This window comes from Alligator mississippiensis, chromosome 12 (genome assembly GCF_030867095.1).
Source record: "Alligator mississippiensis isolate rAllMis1 chromosome 12, rAllMis1, whole genome shotgun sequence".
NCBI classification, from domain to species: domain Eukaryota; kingdom Metazoa; phylum Chordata; order Crocodylia; family Alligatoridae; genus Alligator; species Alligator mississippiensis.
The window spans coordinates 6,709,308-6,728,151 of NC_081835.1; the positions used below are offsets into that span (position 1 = coordinate 6,709,308).

Here is an 18,844-nt window from a genome sequence, read left to right on the forward strand (position 1 = left end):
CTGGAAGGCCAGGGAAGAAGTGTTAACAGCCAGTTGTGACAGCTACAACATAATTATCCTGGTGCTGAGCACCTGGGCCTTCAGCTGCTGACTTTCCCCCAGGAGTCATCTTTAGTCCTGGTGTCAGTAAAGAAAAAGGTGAACAGGGCTACATTTAAGCAGCAACTGCGAGACGGTGCTCACAGTCCACGTGTGCGCTGTATCTGTGCCAATATTTGGAATCAGTTCACTATCAGTTTGGGATTGACGGCTCCATTTCTCACAGAAGCAATGCGTGTGATGAGGGAGGCACAGAGTATGTGTTATTTTAATGAAAATATAGTCATTTTGGGTGGCTTGGCCTATAGACGTGTGCTACCTACGGACACTGGAATAGGACAGAGCTTACGAATGAAATGAATTATCTGCAAAATGTGCTTGATGCTATCGCGATGGAATCTGTTGATGAGCTTTCCAAATATATGCAGGTGCATTGGGCAAACACAGTAAAACTCTAGTATTCATTTTGTCATGGCTGTTAATTAAGGAACAAATATAAAAAAAAAAATAATAATTTAACCTTCTGTCACTCCATCTTTTTTTCCCCCTAAATTCAGTCATTGGAGTGAAAAATAAAATACTCTACCTTGAGGACTCTCCGGGAGTCATAGCTATAGTGGTTTTCTTGAAAATGGCCAATTCAAAACAACGTTTAATAGCTTAGAATGGTAAGCTACTGAAAAGATCTTTTTTTTTTTAAATCAGAACCATATTTTGACAAATTTCAAACTCAGATATCATTGGAAAACTGACATTTTTCACAAATGCCAGAACTTCTATACCGTCCATATTTTATTCTGAAGCTATGCCACTCAAGAGATTGCATATTTGTACCAAGCTATGTTAAGGCTGGTTTTATGAAAATGCAGATGGTTTTTAGGATAGTATATGGTCCTACATCCTGTAGCATATTTATGTAGTTTTAAAACCCCCCCCACATAGACACAGAACCTAATGGTTCTCCTTTAGGTGTTTTGGGGCTGTAGTTTCTGTTCATGTTGTGGCTCGAATAAAAGCACCGGAGGTTTCATTTTTAAAGTATACGTATAGCCCAAAGAAAACTGTGAAAACAAAAATACAGTCCTGGAGGAGTGTTGTAAATAAAATACTGGTGATTGTTAAATATTCTTACGTATTGGTTTTTGTACGTCGACTTTTATCAGAAGCTGTGCTCATTTAATTCAAACCAGGCATAACATACAAATGTGAGATCTTCTTAACATTCCCAGGTTCAAAGGAGCTTGGACTTGGCATTTTGGTTCAGATCTATTCTCACAGTTTAAAATAGTGAATATTTGGGTAATCATCGCTTATCCAGCTTCCCTTAAATACCATGGAATTTTTGTCAATCATTTCATAGGGAATAAAGTGGATTCCCATATTCATGGGAATAGTGAGGGACTGCATAGCTATTTTGTTGTCCTAAACTTATTGAAGTAAAAGTAAAATTCTGGTGTTCTCTACACTATCTCTTGGACTTTATTTCTTGAGCCCTGCATCGCTAGTCAGTCATTTACACACATGCAAAGTTTGAGTAAAACATTATCCAGCAAGAACGGTACTGTTTTATATTCATTTTGTATTATCTCTGCTCTAATGTAAATGACTATACAAGGCACATTCCCTTGGTTTTTTTGGACGCAAGGAATAAAAAATCTCAAATGTCTGTGATTACTATCAAAATGACCTAATAAAATAACTGCATAAATGTTCATAGTATTGTAATCAATTTTGGATTCAGGAGGAGCATCAAACAACTCTGGTACCCTTTCACCTGCGCATGTGGTGCACACCTGTTATATATAGCTAATATAGCACGATTGGATTCATGGTGGGAGTCTCTCTGAATTAAAGCTAGCTGTGTGTGTTTTTCCTGCCTAAGCAAGAAATTGTATGTCCATTTTTTACAGGATGTAACTTTATCCCATCCTGTAGATGGCTTCCTATAAATATTTCAATGGACTTAACTTTTAATATTTTAAATTGGAACAAAATGGTAACATGTAAAAGGTTTTTTTCCCTTTATATTTCCCTCATTTTTCCCTAGCTCTTCTTTCTGGGTTTTAAGATATTAAATGTAGGTATTAAAAATTCGAACACTTCGGAAATGCTTGTAACAAAACCTGAAAGCATATGAAACGCTGGCATTTGAAGAGGCAGTTGGGTTACCAACTGGAAAACTCCTATTGGGTTTAGTGAAAGGTCCAATAAAATTCACAAAACTTGCAGGTGAATCTGGGCTTATCTTATGGCACAGCGTTACAGCTGCTCTTGCTCTCAGCGTAAAAGCAGATGGAGCTCTGCAGTATTTAATTGAGTCTGAGGTTTAGTTGATGCTGATTGAAACCCAGTAAGATGTTGAGTGAACCTCAACAGTGTGAAACAGTCAAGTTTCAAGTTCTTCTGCAAGATGTCTATCTCCGAGCTTTTGGCAGTTTAAAGATCCGTACCCCTGATGTTCAGGACTACTTTGTGAAGTGTTAGACTTGCAGTTATATCAAAAACTGTCTTCCTAAAGCAGCTTCTCTCATCTCTGAAACTGGGGACTCAACACAAAGAACAAATGTTTAGCATATCTCCATCTGTTGCCTCACAACCATACTTAGATTGTAAGCCCTTTTTTGTAAGAAACTCTACATTAAATGTGTATACTGGCTAGCACGCTGCAGGGCTCGATCACTGGTCCAGGCCTCTGTATTTTACTATGATTAGATTAATAATGATGATGATAAACTCTTACTGCTATTAATGATGGGGCAACCACAGAAGTCCCATATTTTGCTTTTATTTTGGCTCAGTCTCCAGAGCCGACCTAACCAATCCTGCAAAAGCTATTTGATTCAAAAAGATATTGGACTGGAAATATTGGAGGAACAAGTATTAACATGAGATTACTGCACTTCTGCTTCCACTCTTGACCGAGATGAGAAACTGCAAAGCACACAAGAAAGGCAGTGGGGTTATGAAATAAACATTTGCAATGCTGATGGGTTTGAATTGTGTACGGTCATGTTGATATCTGTTTTATCTCATACTGGTATGGAAATCTCAATGTGGTTTTTTTTTTTCATTCATGCATTTGGAAATGAGACTATTTTACAATTTAAATAAACATTTTAAGTTATGTAGTTATAATTTTAGCAAAGCGTGCTGTACATAATATTTCAGAAATTATCCATTTGCTTGTTAGGTTGTTTGTCCAATTGAGAATACATTCCAGGTTCTGCGAATTCTCAGATGAGCCAGTAGTCGTTAAGGAAACATTGAAAATGCTACCGTAGCTCCTACAAAAATTATTGACTGAAAGTATTAACTGTATTGTAGCTTCTATCTCCTTTACAAAGGGGGGAGAAAGTTTGAAAGAGCTATTAAAAAAAAAAAAAGAAAAGGAAAAAAACTTCCCATTTTATGTTCTAATTCACTTCTTTAAGCCAATGATAAATGTTGGAAATTGAACACATTTGTTTCGTGGTTTTTTCTCAATATCAGAGATAATGCTGAACCGTAATGTGTTTTCAAACCTCTCAAAGCTCTCTCTTCTTTTCAAACTCAGTGCAAATATACTGCATTACTTTTATCCAGTATCAGCGATGCTGTGTGAGGCGTGTTGGCAGAGCTGAAAAGAACCGCCATGGGGGGACAGATTCAGATACAGTAGGAATCGAGTAACACCTGCGTACAAAATCTTATCTAAAGCCAAAACTTGTTTGAGTTTGGAAACAACTTTTTGTATGGGGTTTTTTTTTTCCTTTTAATAGTAATAAAAATATAAATCGTCAACAATACGTTCATATTCCTATGCCTTTGCTGGCTTTAGCTGGGTCCGAAACAACAAATACAATGAAAGGGGCTATTCTTAGAGTATTTCTAATCTCACCAAAAACAGGGAGGACTGCAGAGTTGACAAGGAAAGTTAAACCTGTGCTCCAGTTAGTCCAAGCAAGCATCTCAACATATTTGTATTTCACCAAACCGCTAAATTTCCATGATGATTTTTTGCTTGTACCCACTGGACAAATTAATTTTTTTTCCACCATGAGACAAAACCCTAAATTCGTGTGATTACATGAAAAATCTGTTTCGCACCGCTGTGAAAGCCAGTGCCGCGTCTTGACACGACTCAAAACAATCTCCCGAACGAAACACCATCTTCTTTTCTCTCTCCCCACGTTTTAATTATAATTTGTAGAATTATTGCATAAATGTTTGAAAGAGGTCTGCAATGGGGAGTTTTTGTAAATGAACCACTAGCCCAGGTTAACAGCATTTTGTTAGACTTTTAAATTGTCCACAAGGCGGCAGTAAAACATCTCACATCCCCAAGTCGTCTTTGACTAGTAGGTGCTCATTTTCTAAACACGCCGAAATTATATTTGCATGCATTTTATCAAAAAACTGCTCTGCCTCTAAATTTTCATGTTGCCTTGCAAAGTGCCAGGTTAACAAAATAGGAGTTAACCTTGATAAGAGCTTTCAGTAATTTCTTATACAATAGGTATTATGTATCCTGGAAGCTTTAAAGCAATGATAATATAAATTGCCTATTTGCAGTGACAAACAATATCCTTTTACTATTTTCCAGTATTTTAGTGACTTGTGAGTTTCCTGGTATGCGAATTTCCCAGTCGCTGCTTCTATTGGCCAGCCCAAGACTGTGCTTTGCTAAAAAGTTATAGGGAACGTTTTTTTCGAACTGTCTGTAGTTTGAAAATCTCTGCAACCTGTGTTGTAGTTTTCTTACAGTGACCTTGGTTTGTAAATCGAATGAAACGGTTTTTGATCTTTGCAAATGCAGGCACGCTTGGTAGTATTGTGTGTGTGTGTGTGTACGTGCACACATCTAGTTTAACAACTGTGTATTTATTCATATCTAGCCTAAGTAGAATTATATTCTATTCAAGTTATTAGATTGTAACTCGTAGCCCAGTAGAGATGATCGCAGAGACTACCATTTATTTGCATTTACTAAGAACCTGAACAGACCTGGGACCTACAGACGCTGCAAAGACCGTGTGTGCATACATGGTGTGAAGTGTCCTGCTGGACAGTTGGTTGCTACAGCAGAGAATACTGTAGCTCTGTCTTAGTTAGCTTATATTGTCAGAACAGAAGCTGGCATGAGCGCATGGGCAAAAGCCCAGCCCAAAGCAATGCCTCAAATGATTGCCTATTATAGCTCATAATAATTACATACATGGTATGAAGATAGAGGTAGATTACTCCAGGTTTCCTTTTCAAGCAGAAAGATTAGGTTTTGTATTAGTTATTATTTGTATTACAGTGACACCCAGGAAGCCCAGCCAGGAGCCAGGTCCCAAGGAGCTAGCATGCATTGAGAGAGATGGAGGGAAAGAGAGGCACAGCCAGAGGGTTTTGCTATCAAGAACCAAACTTAGTGCAGTGATTTCCAACTCAGTGTAGATCTATCTGATGACCAGTATAGATCGCTTACTGAGTCAAATCCTGATATGCACAACACAAGTAGGCCCAGTGAAATGAATGAGCCAGGATGGCTGGATTTGTCCTGTTTTGTTTATTCACATAGCAAAAACACAAGTAGGACCAGTCTCAGTCAAAGTGGCAATATATACAGAGCCTATATAGGCACCATAGTGGATGGTGCCATTTCAGGGAGACTTTCATTTAAGACTTGTTAAAGATCTCATTTGATTGAAGAAATGTGATCTACAGCATTTGTTTCCAAAAACGTTTTGTGGATGTCAGACGCAGCCGCGATGAACTTGGAAAATAGACTCTGTGTACTGGCCTTTGGACAATTCGAATAGCTGCGAGTGTTACTGAAGCTATGTTGTTTTAACCACGCACTCCCTTCTCTGTTACTTGGCAGTAAAAAAGGTATCCTGCGAGGCCATTCTCCTTTGCTCCGGAGCCACAAGATGAACAGAGACTGCCAATTATCACCTGCCCCAAAAAAGAGTGAACTTCAGGCCAAACGTCTCTCGTCCTGCTTCTTGCAAGCCCCTGGACTCTGATAAGCTACTTTATTTTGAACTTTTATTAGACAGGCCATCTCTGCCTTTGCCCAGCGCTCCCTGGGTTCACTCAAGTCTGCAGCAGGGTGGCATCTGCACTTATGTAATGGGAAGTAAAGAGGTTAGAGAGAGAGAGGAAACAGACAGTTAGACAAGTAGAATAGGACTTGAATTTAGACTTATCTGTTAGACTCCTGATATAACAGTTAGGTAAAAGCCTGAGACTCCCTGCTTCCTTAAGTGCACTATGTGCGTTTAGCTCTTTGTAGGAGATTGGGATATAATACATCTTAGGAATTGTGCCAGGCCTATGAAGGACTCGTACTGCACTAAGGATCTGTCAAAACACCCATTGAAGCCAACGGGAAGTCTTTCTGTTGACTTTACTCTTCAAATGAAAGCCGAACACAGCATACCGGGCAAAAGGGGGTCCACGTCTACTGGATGCAGAAAGAAAATGGGGGTGGAGGACAAACTTGCCTCCAACCTCTATTGCTTTTGCCAGTGTATAGCAAACTAACTAGTCCATCCTGCTCTCTTGAGAGGTGCTGGGGGATTTCCTCTTAGTGACCCCACTGCATTGCTTAATAACCAAAGGGGTTACACATGCCATTCAAAGAAACCAGGGAGGACTGGGAAGGTGTTTATCTGGCAGGGCTGGGATTCGCTCTCTAACTTGGCAGGGCAATCTAGTCCCTTTACAGAAGGGAAAAGCTGCTTGTGGAAGAGTCTTTTGGAAACAAGTACGTCCCTTTGCTCAATCAGACACAGAAACGAGCGTCCTCGCAGTGTTTCCTTTCTTATTTGTATTCTGGTAGCACCTATAGACTTCAACATGGTTTAGGAGTCCATTAAACTAGATGTCTAAGCAGTGCACAAGCCAGTCCCTGCCTTGAGCAACCTGTCATTTATATATACACAGGGTGGGCAGGGAAACAGAAATCCGAAGTGACTTGTCCAAAGCCAATCAGGACTCGTAGTAGAGATGATATCTTTTATTAGCCCAACAAGATTTTTGCAAAAAAATGTCTTTAATTGCAAGTTTTCTGGCACAAACACCCTTCATGCCATGTCCAAAGCCATGCACCCAGGTTGGAGCCAACATCTCCTGACTCCCAGTCTGGTGTCTCTGTCCACTTAGCTCTTGAGGCACAGTCCAACATCCGCTAACATCAGTTTCTATGGGCTTTGGACACAGGACTTGGATCATATTATGAGCTATTCGAGGAAAATGAACCGAATGGTGTAATTTGATTCTAAACTTCAAATCTGTTCACCCAATCCATGTAGGTTGCCCTGTAACTGAGAGCAAAGGCTTTCCACAGTAGCTTTTGTTACATCCATAATTATGTTGCTCATAGAATTCAGTGTGTACTTGGTAGAAAGGTACAGATTTGTTGCCTTGAAACAAATCATATTGGCTCCTGAGAAATATTTGAAACTCTCAGAAGTTTTCAAAAGTGTGCGTTTGGGTTAAGGTCAAGTTGCCCTTGACAGCGTTTTAAAAAAAAAAGGTTTGAATTGGTGAATAACCACCTTTCACCCATCCCTAATTGTAATTTAAATGACAATATGCTCCCAATCAATAGCTCTTTGTCACACTTTGAAGATCAAGGATGAGATTTCACCCCATGAGTTTACATGGCAAAAGCTCCCTGTTCATAATATAAAGATGTTGCATCCTGCTGTTAAAGAAGTATTAGAATACCTGCTCTCAAATAATTAGTTTTGAATAAAATTATTTAAATAGCACTTTATAGCAGTTAATTTGAAACAATTCAAAGCCCTTCATTTTTGTACTTTGTTCATAGATAAATATTACAATAGAAATTTTAGCCAATTGAAAAAAGAAATCGGTTATTACAGGATAATTTGAACAGCTTAAGTTAGGTATTATGATATGATGTAGATTTTAAGTAAATATACCTTTTGCACTCACCTCTGCTTTATGTATAAAAAAAATTCACATCGGGAAAATAGGAAAGCTTTAAGCACTCTGTGTGTGTGTGTGTGTGTGTGTGTGTGTGTGTGTGTGTGTGTGTGTGTGTACATGTCTGTGTGTTTCTCTAATATATGCTTACACAAGTATATCTTTCTCAAAGGGAGTAACATAGTCTCCAATCATTCAAGAGCCTTATTTCTCCTGCTCTCAGTATGGGAGCCTAGTCAAGAAGTAGGATCTCATTGTATTAGTGCTGTAAAAACCCAGACCAAAAAGACAATCCCTGCGCCAAACATCTTACAAGAGAAATATCAAACAAGGGACAATAGATGAATATGAAATAATGGGACATTATTGGTCAGCATGGTAGACAGTGTTATTAGCATAACAATCTATCTGTTGTCAATTTTTTTTTGTAGGTATCGTGTCAAAGGGATGTCTTAAGATGGGATTTGAAGGAGAATAATGAAGGACGCGTGGCCTATTGCTGTGCCACGCAGCATGCACCTCATCTTGTCCGATCTCAGAAACTAAACAATCCTGGGTTTGGTTCGTACTTGACTGGGAGACCGACTGCCTGGAAATCCCAGATGCTGTAGGCACGAGCCAAGAAATCGTGGCCAATCAGAGGTGAGTCAGTGTTTTGATAGTGAAGAATTGATGACAGGTAGGGTGGAGAAAGGCCAGGAATGGTCTTAAAAGTGAAGAAAGTAGCTTCTGCTTGATGTAATAGAGAAGGAAGAGCCTGTGGAAGTTTTGATATAGGGTCGTGACCTGGGCAAAATGACAGGCCAGGACAGTGTTATTTGCAGTAGCATCCCAAAAGGGTACGTGCAGAGAGAAGTTGTATTTGTTAAGGCCAGAGTAAAGGACATTGCAGTATTCAGGATGCAAGATGATGGGAGCCTGGACAAGGGTTTAGCACTGTACGTGGATCTTAGAGAGATGATGCAGAAAGAATATGCAGGATACAGCCAGCCTGACCTTGAAGACCTGGATTCCCATGTGTGTGTGTATGTGGATGTGTAAAAAGTATCATTAAGAAAGAAATCTAAATGAAGAAACTGAAGAAATTGTTCAGTCACGTCTGCAAGTTAAAAGTCATCAAAGGTCAAAAGACTTTCAGTTGCATCAAGAGTATAAAAGACTGCAGCGAGGTACACTGTAGCATGCCTCCTTGTAATGAATTGGGAACAAACGCGTGGTTGATTTCTAGTGCCCTGTTTGGTGTTAATGCTAAATAATGGAGAGAGGGAAGCATATCACACCGTCCAACATAATGTTTATCCTATGTCAGGAGCTCTCCACTGGTTAACTATGGGCTAAATTCAGCCCGCATCCTGTTGCTTTTTTTCTGATAGAAATGTTGGCAGAGGTCCTCTGGATAAAGAAATAAAGCTGGATGAGATTTTGCCATGGTAGACAGTAGCCATAATAATTTCCTTTCTGTTGGAGGGGACCATATTGCTATAAAGTAGGCAATGGTGGCTCAGAAGGGGACGTGGCCAGGCCATCTGGGATGCAGTGACTCACTGTATCCCTTCTGCTGGGGTGAATCGTATCCTATATGTATGAGCTTTCCTTTGGAGTTAAGAGTGAAAAACGGCATTCTGCTTTAAGACCCACGTTAGCAGACATTATTATATGTCATTTTGTACTGAGCTAGTACCTTTGGGTCCCAGTTATGGACTAAGGTCACATTGCACTGAGCAGTGCATAAAAAATGAGTGATGGTCCCTGTCCTGAAGAACTTGTATACAATTCAGACCTATGTTTTATATCCAGCTCTACCACATACTTCGTTATGTGAACCTCAGGCAGTCACTTAACCTTGTTGTGTTTCAGTTTTCCTTTGTGTAATGGTGGGGGTAATAGTATTTCCAGACCTGACGGTGGTGATGTGAGGTTTTGACAAGGTGTTTTGGGACACCCAGACATGAGATGCTATATAGAAGTGCAAAGTATTATTATTCTTCACACCGGTTCAGGTTATTAATTCAGAGTGCTCTGCAAATGGCTGGGAGGGAGAAATTTCAAGCCCCAGCCTATGAAAGACTGCAAGGTTTACCTAAACTTAGAGCTGATAGCCTCATCCCAGATTGGCTTTCAAAAAAACCATAGCGGCCTATTTCAGCCAGTGCTCAGCCTCTGTTAAACACACTGGGAGTATGGAGGGGCAGCTTACTTCCCCCATTTCCTTCTATTCAGCCCCTTTTGTACAGCAGACCCATAAGGATTAAAGGACATGAAGAGCATTGCAGAAAGCCTTTGTAGTGTGGGAGAATTTCATTCTAGATAGCAAGTTATTAGAAGAATGCTATTATCACCTACTATTCATAGACTTTACCAGACAACAACTGTGATGTTGCATGCATTGTGGCTTCCTTTATTTCCCTAAAGCTCTCATCTTTAAGTAGCCCTTAAGACAGCATTCGTGAGTGCCAGCCTGAGCTATACTAGGACAAAACATTTTTAACAAGCAAGGGGGCCCTGAAGGCTGTGTTAGGAGGGAACCAAATCATCAAAATGCAGCTTGAGTAGGTCCAATGATGCTGTATTATATTGAAACAATTGATGCTGCCAGAGTTAAGGTTGAGTGGGCATTTCTATTATAAACCCTGAGTGTTGAGGTTGAGTATTTTGACCATATCAGATAATGTCAAGTGAAACTTATCTTATGAATTGGCACCCAAATTCATTCCCCTCCCTCAAGCAGGAACACTGATCCTCCCATACATACCAGAAATTGGGTCAGAGCTGGGTTTTTTCTGAAACAACAATGAGCGTGTCCAAATAAACGCTGTTTAGCACACCACGAAATGTAGACTCTCTGGGAATGTACCCATATTATCATTCGATCAGGTAACTAGGTTTAGCTCAGTCTAAATGCTCACCTGTGCCAATGTTTCGGGGTTTAAATTGGGCCAAAAATGGCAGACTTCATTTAAGTTAGTTCACTAACTTAGATCAGGAAAGGGTTAACCAAATCCAGCAAATATGGGCACAGGGTTGGAGCACAGCTCCGGGACTGGGAAAGCCCAACAGCTCATTCCAGCCCTGGGGCTGCACTGTTCCTACTCCCCAAACACTGTTTTTAGCCCTACTCTCCATGGATCTGCTTGCCCCCCATGCTACTTGCCCTCCTCCCCCTCCCCCCAAATTACTTATACTGGGTTCCCTGCATAGCTCCCAGCACTGACAAACAGCTGTACTCACCACATCTGGTCTAGGATCACACGGTTTAAAGTAAGCCATGTGATCATCGACTGGGTGCGGCAATCATTCGTACCTACTCTCTCATTTTGGAGGCATGAGGAGCATGGAGGAGAGCTTTGCAATGCTTCTGTGGGGGGGCTTGGTTTCTGTATTTTCTTTTTGTTTTAGAAACATAGAATAAGTCATGCTCAACAGCTCCTTCAGTTGTCCTCCTTTTGGTGGTTGTTACAATCCTAAGTCTTGTTTTACACGCTGGCCAGATGTATGCTACACATTTTTGCCATCCTAGCTGAGCAAGCATAGGATGAAATGTGATTTGTGACTTTGGTGATGCCAGCAAAAGCCCTTACCATAGACACAGTTATAAATGTAGAGATCTATTATGTAGAGCTACTCCTTCCTCCCAGAACTAGTTGCTCTTTTTGCAACTGAACGTGCAAAACTAGGATCATCTACAGACTCACTGATGACTTCCCTATTATTGGAAGACATCATCCTTGTATCCGGAGACTGCTGCTGCCACTGATTTTTACCAGTGAGGATTAGGAAAAAGTTTCCCCATGGGAGAGTTGCTGCATAACTAACTGCTGAGGGGAAGCAGTTAAGGTTAATTAACCGGGGACTTGGGTTTTGTTCTCCCAATAGCATTCCTGCATGATTTTGGACACATCAGTTAGATGCAGACCCTCCCAGGTGCCTTAGAGGAGAAAATGGCTCAGGATCTCGGCCACATGCTCTATGACCCATTTCTCGACCTGGAAAATAAAAATATTAGCACTTCCCTAACTCACAGGGGCAATAGCAGAAGACACAGTTGGGTAGTACCAGATGCTACCAGGGTACAATCCTGCCCAGCCTTTTGCCTGTCTTCAGACTAATGTTGCTTACTGCCTCCCTCACAGGGTTGATGGAAGGAAATTATATTAAAGACAGTAAGGGTGGTGCAGTAAGGGTGGACAATGGTAACGGGACCATAAGAATTTGGCGGCTGTTGCGGAGGGGATGTGGGACTAAAATAGATTCAGAGTGGCAGTTCCTATGTTCTCGTGTATTCTTACTGCCTCAGCAAATTGGATTAAAAACTATGGATACCCTCCCAAAGACATCGCTCCAGTTTTCAGCAATTCCTGAAGAGGACGTTGTTTTGTATGCTCCGTTCCAAACCATGCGTCCTAAAGGAAGATGGGAGGATGTTTTACAGACTTCTAAAATCACCTAAAGAACTTGAGATGAGAAACGTAGATAAGATGTTAGCAAAGTTATTTGAGTATAAACATTTGTTTAAAAATATCCACTGAATCGCTGAGCCCACAAACGTTGTATAAATAATACACAGTTCATGAATAGGAATGAACAGATATCTACCCCTCATCAGGACAGATTTGTATTCTGCACCTGTGCTTCACTAGGACTTTAATAACTCTCCCAAAACACCGGTATCCTTGCAGATGGAGATGAAAAAATATTGTTCTGGAGAATTTGCCCCTGAATTTTCTCTAAGTTTTTAGCTGAAAGTAGCTTAATTTACAAAGGTATTTAAGTACCTACAGATGTGGAAAGATGGCTAGTGGTTGCTAAATGATTAGGTTTTGCCACCTAACTCCCATTTGTGCTTTTAATACCGTCATTTCTGTCTCCGTATAACTGCAACTTTAGACTCCTAAGTATCGGTGTATATCTGGTTTTAAGGCTCTAATTCTGCAACAGCCTAGATGTGCTTAAATGCCTACATCTCAGGAGTCAATGGGATGGCTGGCATGACAAAAGTGCCGGCATGTTTATGGCAGCAGGCCTCAAAGCTGCAAACCTTCCTAGAAAGAGGCTCAAGGTGGAGGCAACTACTGGGGCGGACGAGACGGTGATTTAATTAAAGCGCCGCAGCATCTTGTGTATCAGTGTCCCCACGCCTCCAAATGGTGGCAGGGGCGCTTGAACTAAAAACTCATTCAATAAGCTTTAGGTAAAGCACCCTGCCACCATTTTGGAGCATGGGGATGCTGATGCACGAGAAGTGGGAGGCTGCTCAGCAGGCTCAATTAATTGAATCTCCTCCAACACGCTGCAATTACAGCACATCAGAGCAGCCTCCAAATGTGGATCCAGTTTGAAATCTGAACATCCCCAGCATGCAGAAGGGTTTCATTTCAGATGTGTTGATCGCCAAGACAGCCAGCTGCACAATTCAGTTTGGGATCTGGATCAGCACTTGCACAGAATTCAATGATACTAGTTTGAATTTGTCTCTACAAAGAAGCCTTTTTGACAGCCTAAATATTACTTTTTGAGAGGTTGTTCCTTCCCAGATGGCTATAAAACCTCATGTTAAACCTGAAATGACATAAAATCTCTTGGAGGCACATGGACATAATCATGCATTATCATTTTGCAGGCGCTATGTTGGGGGAGTTTTTCTTTTTTGTTTTTTAAAAAAAGGTCCTGCCTGTGAGTTGTTCAGGGATCAGTTCAAGCAGATTTTTCCTGTTACACATGTGTCTGTCATCTGGTTTGGTAATAAATATGCATCTGATTCTAATGTCAACAGGTGCATCAAGGCTTTTGGTCTGGCATCGTGGGAGGAAGAGAGCTTTATTTAGCGTCTTATGGAATAACGGGCCAAAAAAAAAAAGTCTGGAAGCTCATCTTTAAGGGCCAGATGCCTCCCAAAAACATGCTGCCCTTATTGGTCAAACACCTACTAAAGTCATTTATATTGCATAGAACTACACATTCTCTATCTCGGGAAATATATTAATATATTCCATTTTAAAAGGAGAAGAATGAGGGCAGATTTCGTTTTCAAGTACGTTTTAATACCAGATACTCTTAACAATGAGGGATGCATTTTTCTCCCTGTAATCATATTCTGCAAGTTAATACTCTACCTGCCAATAATGAGCATTAAAATAATCTGGTAACATTTACAAATAAAGCCTGATCCTGGAATGCATTCCCTGTGGATGGAGTACTGTGGCTGGACAGATTCCTATTGATTTAATTGCAGGATCAGGGCCTAAATCACAATAATGCAGTTAAATTTATCAGATGAACTGAAAGCTGCTGCAGATTAGAGAATGTATTCATGTCCCAAATAAAAATAGAGTATCTGATGTGTTTTTTGTTGTTTCCAGTACTAGTATCCCCCATGTGTTAGCTGATCTACAAACACAAAAATGTCTCAGTAGCTTCCCCAAAGAGCTTATACTCCAAAAAAGGCAGAACAATTAGACGGAGATATGGAGGGTATGGAAAAAGAGGACAAGAAAGTACATTAAACAGGAAGGGACTGGCCAATTCCTGACAATGCACTGTCTCAGTAAACGGTGGGCATGCGTGTATGTACATGGGCAAATCTGTATTGAAATTAAACAGTAAATATTATTGGGTATCTGCTGAAGCACGAAATCAGAGTTGTCAAGGGTTTATCCATGTTTGATGTTTGAGTCCCCCACTGATGCTTATAATTACTGAAAGTTGGGATTTTAATTTTTCCTTTTTGTACGAAGAGAAAATGATCATTTTAAAGATCTTTACTTAAGGTGGGGTTGGGTAGCTGGTTGGTCAATCAACCGATCAAATATCAGTCAAATAATGAGTAGAAAAAGCACACATTTTCCATTAAGAAATATGTCAAAAACAATTTAAAAATTATATTTCTGTCAAGAAAACTGCAAAAAAATATATTCACTCCCCATAAAATTGCTGTAATCTTTGACCAGTCAAAAAATATGTAGTCAACTGATGGGTCAGTTGACAATATTGGACTGATCAGTTGATTGGCTTACCACCCTTACTTTCAGGTGAGATGCAATCCTGAGGTTTTGATCTTCCATACTCATGTAAGGTTATACTGGCACTGTTCAGAGCCATGGGTGTTTAAACTCATTGCTCCAGCTCAGCGTGGTAAAGCAGCCTGTGCAGAGCTCCGTCCTGTTGCAGCTTGACTGCTTCTAGTCCTTGAGCTAGCTGTCTGCAAGCTAGCGGTCTAAAAGCTAGCTTAGATACCACTATGGCACACTGCAGATGGCAGTGCAGGTGTGCCACGAGTTCTACGCTGAGGCCAGGTCCAGACATTACACTTTTACTGGTAGAAGTGATCAGAAACTGGTCTATACCCATAAAAACCCAGACGTTTGGCACATGCACACTGGTTTAAAAATGGTGGAACCTGGTTTAAGATTTGCCCCCCTCCCCAATCCCTCCACCAAAGGGCAAACACGCGTTGTCTTTGTTACCCAGCTAAGCTACCCTGCTTACAGAAAACCGCGCAACTTAGATGGATTCCACCTCAGGCTCGTTGAATGCCTGTACCTAGCTTTAGTGATGATGTTTAGCCAACCTAACGTCTTCTCAACTGCAGTTTAAACTAGATAAGGTAATCCTTGCTTCCTCCGCTGAACTGCTCTGCAGGGTTCATGTTTGCATTTCACAGCTGTCATACTTCACTGTAGAAGTAGCTGCATTTTCAGTGGCAAGGGAAAGGATCCATATCTGAGAAATGCGGTATGTTTACACAACCCCAGACCAGACTCGAAATCAGGGTATCTCCCAGTACTGCTTGTGCAAAGATGAGTCACCACCAAATAGGGAAGATCCGAAAGGGGTGCAGTGGTGCTGCTGGACCCCCCTTTCTGCCCATACAGTAGGACCAGCCTTCAGGGACTTTAAGTCCTTGAAGAAAGTAAGTACACCTCCCTTCCCCTCCCTGCTCAGTGGCACATCCCCTCCCCTCCCATTCACTTCTGCCCTGCCTGCCACAGCCACTGTCCCAAGGGTGAAGGGAGCACCGGCTCCAGCCAGGCTGGACAGGAGCTGGGCTCAGCCTGGAAGGGCTGCAGTAGCGGGCAAGCGGGGTCCCCTTCCCTGCCTGATCCCCCCAGATGTTCCCTGCCAGCTTGGGAGCAGGCCGCCTCCCTGCTGCTGTCCCATGCTGAGTCCAGCCCCTGCACAGCCTGGCTGAAGGGGGACAGGAGATCCCCACACTCCCAGGATAGTGGCAGTGGCAGGTGGGAGAAAGGGGAGAGGGAAGGAGACATGCCTCTGAGCAAGGAGGGGAAGGAGGAGGATTTCCTACCTACTTTGGGGACTCGCAGAAGTCTTCAACTGCTGCTCCTATGCCCTAGTCTGCCCTCCCCGGTGGGGACAGGTAGAAGGAGGCTAAAAGCTGCAGTGCTGGTCGCTGCTCCTGCACTTCCCTTTGCAAAATCCTGGATCTGCTTCTGTCAGCAAATCACATGTAGCAGTTATATCCACAAGTGTCACCCTGTATCTCTCCATAGCATCATAGGAAAGTAGGGTTGGAAGGGACTTCACAAAGGCATCTAGTCCTGCAGGATCATCCTTGACTAAAACATCCCAGCCAAGTGTCTGTCCAACTTGCTCTTGAAAATTTTCCGGGGTGGAGAGTCCACAACTTGTCTGGGTAGCCTGTTCCAGTGCTTGGCCAGCTTCATAGTCAAAAAGTTCCTCCTGATCGCCAATCTCAATGTCTTCTGCTGCAGTTTGAGTCCTTTGCTCCTAGTTTTCCTTGTTCCACTAGAGAAAGGCCTATCTCCATCCACTCTATAATTGCCCTTCGAGTATTTGAAGACCCCCACCTTAGTCTTCTCTTCTCCAGATTTTATAATCCTAGTTCTTTCATGACTTTCCTCATAAGTCATGTTTCCCAGGTCTGTAATAATTTTTGTTGCTCTGTGCTAGACTCTTTCCAATCTGTCTGCATCCTTCTTGAAGTGTGGGGCCCACACCTGGACACTGCTCCAGGTGGGGCCTTATGCTGAATACAGCAGAAGAATCACTTCCCTTGATTTGCAAGTGATAGTACAACCCAGCATCCTGTTGGCCAACAATGCACACTGTTGGCATATATTCAGCTTATGGTCAACTGTAACCCCCAGGTCCTTTTTCAAGGTCTGCCATCTCTTCTTCAATATCCTCATGCCTCAGCCCAAAGCCTATGAGGCAGAACTCACAATGAAGATGACAGAAGTTGCAACAGAGGAGAAATCTTCAAATCAAAGCAGCTGTCATATCAATAACTAGCCACAAATATAGCTCTTATTGCTGCTCCACAGCTCACTCTTGTTCATACCAACTACTAAGAGTGACTGAAGTGACCTGGATCCTTCACCAGACACAGGGGAACTTAAACAGACTTGCCCGTTTGACTGAGTGGGAACAAGCAGTAGCAGGGAAGGCACTGCTAATATTGACTGTTAAAATGATGTTAAGGGACTGTGGTTTTTTTAAGGTGGGTGAGATGGCTTTTAATGCTACCTTTCAAGTTAAAACCTCATGAAAGATGAGCGTTTGCAAGAATTTCTCTCTAGTCTGTATCTGGCAAGCTGGTAACGAAGCTCCTTCCAAACCAATGCCCATTGTAAAATAATTTGAATATATTTATAGTGTGTGTGTTCAGGGATTCATTCTCGTTACACCAAATATGTGAAAATAGTTGTTATAGTAGTGCACAACATTTATTTATATAAAACCCATGACCCTGTTGACTGCAGTCTGGCTGGCAGGTTCAGAACGATCCTCTCATGTTTAAACAGAGGATTTTTTGTAAAGTTAAAACTTGTGATCCCACATGCCATAAGACAGAGGCTCCCATTCCCAGGAAGCAATGAGCAGGATGTTGGGTAAGCCATGTCAAGACATTAAGGTTAATTAGGGAGGGCTTGCAGCTTTGGGGGGCAAGTGGAGGGTAGTCCAGACAGAGCCCACCTGCAGGGATTGGGTTCTCTCCAGCCTCTTGGGAATTGAACTCCAGCCCCATTGCAAATCCATCAGGAGCCAAGACCTGCAGTGTTTTCCACAGCTCTCCAAGACATCCTTGTATGAAATCAGATGCACAACTGACACACAGTGTTTCACATTGCAGCTCTTCTCTCTCTCGCCCTCGCTATGCCTTATTTCTCTCGCCAGACTTATTCTCCCTTTGTTTTTATGAGTTCTGCAGCAATAAAACCAGCTGCTGTTTAGCAAGGAGAGGAGCAGCCTGCTTCAAACCCTAGTTACAGACTGTTTCTTTTTGTTGTTAGACACTACCAGCCTCCTACTCTACCTGGCCAAACCTGCCAAGTTTTGGATTTCCTAGAGGAGGCTTTTTATTCTGTCTTCTTGTCTGCACATGTACACACAACCTCCAATTATATAATAGGTGAACTCACTGTTGTGCTATTGTGCATTCTTTTCTTTTTTACAAGGCAGCTGAACTGATACTTTTTTTTATTATTATTTTCAGTCTATTGTTACCTTGTGCTGCGGCTGCAATTCTGAGATCTCCTTGCTTCTTCACTCTTTCCACTCCAAATCAAGACTTTTATTTTTAGCACATTTTTTCTTTCATTCCCTTTTTGAGGCTCGGAGAAGTTTCAAACCTATAAAATGCTAAAAATGATCCTGCCAAAGGTGGCCTCTCTAAGCAAGCTCATTGAAGTGTTCTCTAATGTTTGGACATGCTATCAGACTATCGAGGGCAGCAGAAGAGCTCAGTCAGTGGTAAAATAGCTTAATGCTTCTTAAAAAGCTAGCAAGAGATGATTCCCTTAGTGCTAGTTGTGGAACCAGCCTTCCACATTTCTTTAGCACGTACAGGGATCTCCTGTAGGGAGCACCATGTAGCATCAGAGCAGCCTGTAAGCAATTTATTTCT

At 41.6% G+C, this 18,844-nt stretch overlaps 1 long non-coding RNA gene across 3 annotated transcripts in view; it reads left to right on the forward strand.

Annotated features, from left to right (window-relative positions):
• LOC109286205 (uncharacterized) overlaps window positions 1-18,844 on the forward strand; it is a 372,088-nt gene that overhangs the window by 172,684 nt on the left and 180,560 nt on the right. For all 3 annotated transcript variants that reach the window (XR_009455937.1, XR_009455938.1, XR_009455936.1), the window contains one exon: window positions 8,394-8,604. This is a non-coding gene — a long non-coding RNA (uncharacterized LOC109286205). The remainder of the gene's footprint in view (window positions 1-8,393; window positions 8,605-18,844) is intronic.